The sequence below is a fragment of the Canis lupus genome, chromosome 1 (assembly GCF_048164855.1).
Source record: "Canis lupus baileyi chromosome 1, mCanLup2.hap1, whole genome shotgun sequence".
Lineage (NCBI taxonomy): Eukaryota > Metazoa > Chordata > Mammalia > Carnivora > Canidae > Canis > Canis lupus.
Genome location: NC_132838.1, coordinates 121931840 through 121939672, shown reverse-complemented (window position 1 = coordinate 121939672; position 7833 = coordinate 121931840).

Genomic DNA, 7833 nt, shown 5'->3' with positions numbered 1-7833 from the left:
GTACACGGCCTCTTTATCCATTCGTCCCTCAGTAGAGATTAAGGCTGTTTCCATGTCTTGACTATTGTAAATTGTGCTGCTATAGACACAGGGTGTCTTCTCCACATAGTGTTTTTGTTTCCTTCAGATAAAGTCCCAGAAATGGAAAACCTGGATCATGTGGTAGTTTTATTTTTACCTTTTTTTTGAGGGACTTTCATCCTGTTGTCCGTAGTGGTTGTGCCAAAACTTGTTCTTATCAGACTTTTTCATCACACACGTTCTAGTGAGTGTGAAGTTGCATCTCCTTGTGGTTTTGATTTGCACGTCCCCTAATGCTGACCATCTTTTTATGCATTTATGGGCCATTTGCATATCTTCTTTGGAGAAATGTCTTCTCATATTTGCCCATTTTTAAATTGGGTTGTCTTTTATTATTGTACTGCAAGCATTCTTTCTATATTCTAGATATAAATCCGTCTTCATATATTTAATTTGCAGATTTTTCCCCCTCATTTTGCAGTTGTCTTTTCACTTTCTTGATAGTATCCTTGGAGGCGCTGAAGTTTTTCATTTTCATAAAGTCTAGATTATCTATTTTATCCTTTGTTGTTTGTGCTTTTGGTGTCACGTCTGAGAATCTATTATTAAATTCAATGTCATGAAGATTTTTACCTCTATGTTTTCTTATGAATTTTATGTCTTGAATTTAGGCCATGGACTCATTTCAAGTTAATTTTTATGTTTGGTGGGAGGTATGTGTCCAATCCCATTCTTTAATATGAGGATATCCAGTTATCCTGGCATCATTTGTCGGAAAGACTGTTTTCTCCAGACTGGAAGGTCTTGGCACCTATGTCAAAAACCAATTGATTACACACACACAAATTTATTTCTAGACTCTCAGTTCTATTCCACTGATCTCTATGCCTATCCTTATACCAGCACCATAATGTTTTGATTATTATTGCTTTCTAGTAAATTTCAAAATTGAGAAAAAAATAAATTTTTTTCAAGATTGATTTGGCCAACTTGGCTCACTTGCAGTTTCATATGAATTTTAAAGTAAATTGTGAATTTCTACAAAGAAGTAAGCTGAGATTATAATAAGAATTGTTTTGAGTCTACAGATCAATTTGAGGGCTATCGTTATCTTAACAATGGTCTTTCAATCCACCAAAAAGGGGTATTTTCTCATTTATTTCAGATCTTTAATCCCTTTCAACAATACTTTGTAGTTTTAAGTGTATAAATTTTGCAATTCTATTGTTAAATTTATTCCTAAGCATTTTGCTACTATGAAGTGGAATAAATACGGAGAATTAAAATGATGATTACCAGAGGGGAGGGGGTGGGAGGATGGGCAAAATGGGTAAAAGTGGAAGATACAGGCTTCCAGTATGGAAGGAATAAGTCACAGGGATGAAAGGCACAGCATAGAGAATGTAGTCAATACTATTATAATAGTATTTGTATAATAGTATAGTGTATACTATATACTATATATAATATATACTATAATAGTATATTTGTATTATACTATTTGTATAATAGTATAATAGTCAACACTATTATAATAGTGTTGTATGGTGACAGATGTAGCTACACTTGTGGTGAGCATAGCATAATATATAGACCTGTCGAATCACTATGTTGTATGCCTAAATCTAATGCAACATTGTGTGTCAATAAAATAAAAAAAGAAAAGGGTTCTTTAAACCCTGCCTATAACTAAAATAAAGTTTTGATTAAGTTAAATTTCAATAATACATAAAATAACTTGTTTAAAAATGGGATCATTTAAGTTCTCTGTGATTGTTCATTGCAATTATTCAGAAAAACAATTATTTTCTTATACATTGATCATGTAACTTGTAGTCTTGCTGAACTTTTTAGTTCCAATGGTATTTTAGTGCATTCCTTAGAATTTTCTATATACAAGATCCTGTCATCTGTGGCTAGAGGTAGTTTCATTTCTCCCTTTCCAATGTGGATGTCTTTCTTTCTTTTCCTTGACTAATTGCCTTGAATAGAGCCTCCAATCCATACTGTTGGATTTTTGCTAAATGCTTTTTCTGTGTCTATTGAGATGATCATGTGATTTTCTGTTTTTATTATAGTAATAAGGAGTATCACATTAACTGACATTTGGATGTTGAACCAACCTTGCATTCTAGGCATAAATCACACTTGTTCATGGTATATAATTCTTTTGAAATGTTGCTAGATTTGATTTGCTAGATTTTTATTGAGGTTTTTTACATTCATATTTATAAGAGATCAGTAGTTTTTTTTCCCCTTGTGTCTTTGTCTGGTTTTGACATCTGGATAATGTTGGCCTTATCAAATGAGTTTGGAAGTGTTCTTTCCTATTATGTTTTTGGGAAGAATTTGTGATGAACTCTTCCATGTGAAGAGGTAATATCTGTGGAACAGGTCCTAATTCTTTAAATATTTGGTTAAATTCAGCAGTGAAGCAGTAAAGTAGGTCTGAGCTTCTGTAAGTAGTTTTTTAAACTACACATTCAATCTGTACTTACTATAAATCTTTTTAGATTGTTTATTATGTTAATTTTTAGATTGCTCTTTTGTAAGAACGGTCCATTTTATCTAAATTATCTAATTAACTGACATAAAATTGTTCATAATTCCTTTATAATCTTTTTTATTTTTGTAAAGTTGGTAGTAGTGTCCCCTCTTTCATTTCTGATTCTAATAAGTTGAGTGTTCTTCCTTTTCAAATTGTAGATACAGCTAAAAGTTTGTTAATTTTGTTGATCTTTCCAAAGAACTAGCTTTTTGTTCATGGATTTCCTCTATTGTTTTCCTTCAGGGATTTTTTAGAAATTATTTTATTTTATTTTATTTTATTCTTCATTTCAGAGGTAGAATTTAGTGATTCGTCAGTTGCATACAGCAACCAGTGCTCAATACATCAAATGCCCTCCTTAATGCCCATCACTCAATTACCCTGTCCCTGCACCCATCTACCCTCCAGTAACCTTCACTTTGTTTCCTGTAAATAAGAGTCTCTTATGATTTGCTTCCCTCTCTGTTTTCATCTTATCTTTCCTTCCCCTTCCCCTATGTTCATCTGTTTTGTTTCCTAAATTCCACATATGGTTGTCTTTCCTTTGGTTCCATATGGTTTCCTTTCCTTGTCTTTATCTTTTGGTTTCTGATTGACTCACAAGTTAAATTCCACAATCATAGATTGTCTTTCTCTGACTGCCTTATTTCGCTTAACATAATAATACCCTCCAGTTCCATCCACATCGTTGCAAATGGCAAGATTTTATTCTTTTTGATGGCTAAGTAATATTCCTGTGTGTGTGTGTGTGTGTGTGTGTGTGTGTGTGTGTACCACATCTTCTTTATCCATTCATTTGTTGATGGACATCTGGGCTCTTTCCATATATTGGCCAATGTGGACATTCCTGCTATGAGCATGGGGTGTAGGTACTCCTTCAAATCACTATGTGTGTATCCTCTGGATAAATACCTAGTAATGCAACTGCTGGGTTGTAGGGTAGCTCTATTTTTAGCTTTTTGAGGAACCTCTACACAGTGTTTTCCAGAGTGGCTGCACCAGTTTGCATTCCTACCCACAGTATAAAAGGGTTCCCTTTTCTCCACATTCTCACCAACATCTGTTGTTTCCTAAGGTTGTTAATTTTAGTTTAGTGTGAGATGGGATCTCATTGTGGTTTTGATTTGTATTTTCCTGATGCCGAGAAATGTGGAACATTTTTTCATGTGTCGGTTGGCCATGTGTAGGTCTTCTTTGGAGAAAAAGTCTGTTCATGTCTTCAGAGATGGGGGAGAAGGGAGAGGGAGAAAGAGAAACTCAAGCAGACTCTGTGCTGAGCACAGAGCAGAGCACAGTATGGCTCTGTCTCACAACCCTGAGATCATGATATGAGCCGAAATCAAGAGTTGGACGCTTAACCAACTGAGCCATGCAGGTTCCCCTCTCTACTATTTTCCAATCCTCTATTTCATTGATTTCCATTATAATATTTATTGTTTCCTTCCTTCCTTTGGGTTTAGTTTGCCCTTTTTTCCCACTGTTTTAAGATAAAAGATTAGGCTATTGATTTGAGATCTTTCTTCTTTTTTAAGATAGGAAGTTACAACTATAAATTTCCATCTTAGCACAGTGTTACCTGAATCCTGTAAGTTTTAGTATGCTGTATCTTCATTTTCCTTCATCTCAAAGTATCTTGTAATTTATCTTTTGGTTTCTGATTGACTCACAAGTTAAATAAAAGTGTATTTTTTAATTTCCACATATTTGTGAGTTTCCCAGACTCTCTTTTGATATTGACTTATAATTGTATCCCACACAGTTAGAGAACATGCTATGTCTTATTCAATCCTCTTAAATTTGTATGAGGTTTATGTCCTAGCATATGATTGACCCTAGATAATGTTTTATGTGCATTTGAGAAGAACGCATATTCTCCAATTGTTAGATAGAATGTTTTATAGATACGTTTGGTCTAATTGGTTTGTCATGTTGTTCAAGTATTCAATTTCCTTTTGATCTGCCCAATTTTTCTGCCCATTATTGAGTATGACTATTGAAGATTTCAACTATTACTGTTCAATTATCAATTGTATTACTCCCTTCATTTCAGCCAGTTTTTACTTTGTGTACCTTGGTGCTCTGTTGTTAGGTGCATATGGGTTTATAATTGTTATATCTTCCTAATCGATTGACTCTTTTATTATTATAAAATATCCTTCTTTATCTCCAGTAACATGTTGCTTTTGTCTAATATTAATATAGCTAAAATTTCAGCTTCCTCAAGGTTAATGCTTGCAAGCTGTCTTTCTATCCTTTTACTTTCCATATGTTTGTATCTTTGAATCTAAAATATGTCTCTTGGAGGCAGCATATAGTTGGATTTTGTTTCTTCTTCCAACCTAGGAATCTCTGACTTTTGACTGGATTGTTTAATCCACACACATTTAGTGTTGTTATTGATATAGTTGGATTTATAACTGCCATCTATCTGTTTTGTATACGTCTTCCATCATTTTTGTTCCTTTTTTCCTCTTTTGCTTCTTTCTTTTGCAATATTTTTATGTAGAATTTTAACTTTTAAATGATTTTTAACAATATTTTCTTGAATTGTTCCCTTAGTGTTTGCTCTAAGGCTTATACATCTTAACTTAGAATTAGTTTCAGATTCATACTAACTTAATTAGATGTAAAAGCATTATGTAAGAGCATTATGACTCTTACATAAAGAGATGAGATGTAAAAGCATTATGACTATATATCTCTATTCCTTTCCCCTATTTTGTGGTATGACAGTCATACCACATCTCTATGAATGTTACACACTGCTGTACTACATTGTTATAATTATGACTTTTATATAATTTTATATCTTTTATTTATATTAACCTTCTTATTTATCATTTCTGGTTCTCCTTATTTTTTCCTGTGGATTTGAGTTATTACCTGAAGTCATTTTATTAGTTCAACCCAAATTTACTCTCACTCACCTCCTTTGAGCAAATATATTACCTTTCTATAAATTATAGGCCAAAAAATATGTTATGTACTTATTGCTTCTACAGTTCAATACAGTTATTCTTAAGATCAGTTAAGAGAAGGAAGGTGAAATATGCATTTATACTGACTTTTATAGTTATATGAATGCCTTTACTGATACTTCTTGCTTTTTTTGTGGGTTACTACCCTTACTTTTAGCTTAAAGAACTTCCATTAGTATTTTTGTTAAGTGAGTCTGCTACCAGGAAATTCTTTTGTTTTCTTGTTTATCTGGGAATGTCTTTATTCCACATTTATTTTTGAAAGATAACATTGCTGGATATAGGATTCTTGTTCACAGCTTTTTCTCTTTGAGCATTTTGAATATATCACACCGTCTTCTGTCCTCCATTGTTTCTGTTGAGAAGTGAACTTTTAATCTTATTGGGGTTTTCTTGTAAGAGATGATTTATTTTTCCTCATGTTGCTTTCACGATTTTCTCCTTGTCTATGGCTTTTAGCATTACTATGGGACTGATGTCAATCTCTTCATGTTTATCTTGGAATAATTGAACTTTTTGGATGTGTAAATTAATTTTTACAAATTTGAGAACTTTTTAACCATAATTTCTTTGAATATTTTCTCTACTCCTTCCTCTTTCCTCTCTGTCTATATTCCTATTATATGTATGTTGGTATGTTTAATGGTGTCCCACATTTCTCTGAGGTTCTGTTTATTTCCTTTATCCTTTTTTCCCTGTTCTTCAGATTTCATGATCTTCATTGATCTATATTTAAGCTTGTTAATTTTTTTCCATACCTGTTCAAATCTACTGTTGAGCTTCTCTAATTGTGTTTTCATTTTAGTTATTGTACTTTTCGATGCCAAACTTTTATTTGGTTATTTTTTAAAATAATTTCTCTCCTTTTATTAAGGGTCTTAATTTGATGTGATCTTGTCATCATAACTTCCTTTACTTTGTTAAGTCATGATTCCCTTTAGTTCTGTGAACATATTTATAACAGCTACTTTGAAGTCTTCTGATAAATCTGCCATCTGGTTGCTCTCACAGGCAGTTTCTGTTGCTTGCCTTTTGTCCCAGTCATATTTAACTGTTTCTTTGCAAATTATAATTTTTTTGAAAACTGGACATTTTAGATGTATATTGTAGCAACTCTGAGTACCACCTTTATCCCTTCTAGGGATCTAATTATTGTTTTCTTCCTCTATCCCTTCTAGGGGTCTTTTTATTGTTTTCTTCTTTCCTTCCTTTCTTTTGTTGTTCTTCTTTTTCTTTCTTTCTTCCTTTATTCTTGTTTAGCAACTGGCTGGATTATTTTGGTGACATATCTTCCCTCATCAGCCCTGTTCTGAAGCTTCTGATGCTGCTTCTCAAGGAGGGCAGCCTCAAAGGACCATAGTCACAGCGGGATGACAGTAGCTTTGGCAGGGCTCACCTATCTCTTCCCTGGCCACATTAGCTTTTGATCTTTATTAATTGCCATCCAATTGATCTATTATTTTTTTTTAATTTCCTGTAGCATGAATTGATCCACAGACTGAACCATTATTGTTTGAGCAACTTTGGTCAATGTTTGGGATTTGTTCTGACCCCTAGAGTTCCCCCAAGCTGTATTTTTCTCTGATTCTCTCTCGCAAACTGCTGGCCTATAGTTTGGCCTATATGTCCAATGACAATCTCCTCTCAATTATCTTTCCCCATAAGCTCCACCATATGAGAACACGCTTAGGCTTCAACTTTTTAGCTCCATGTTACAAATGAACTCCATTCCTTTGGGAAGAGATTCAGAGCTCTCTGCTTTAAAGCTCACTTCTTCCTTTGGGCAAAATCTCTGAGCTATAGCTCTGGAGCTGAGAGGAAACAATGACACACTTTCCTCTGAGCATTCCCACTTTAGGAGCTGAGTGATCAGTGAAGAGACAATAGCCTCAGGTGTTCTCAGCTTGCCTCTCCTGGCTTGGAGTCTCTGATTTATGAACTACAAATGAACCAAGGAAAGGGTTATCTGGATCACAGGGTAGAGCTCCATTCCATGAGTGGGGACTGGGAAGAAGAAGGAAGCCCCCACTTCTTAGCTACACTCACTTAGAACTTAGCTCCAGCTACAGGTAGCTAGAGAAAACTAGCTGGTGTTCTTGGCTGCACCAGTCTGAAGTGGCACTTCCATTCTACTGAGATATAAAGAGGGAGGGAGAGTTTTATTTCAATTCTTACTGAGTCCTGGTAGATTTTCATGAGTAAATGTTTCTTCATTTGCCCTCAGGACCACTTCCAGAGACTTTAAAGGGTTGGGTTTGTTTTTTATAATTTTCACCAGTTTCATGG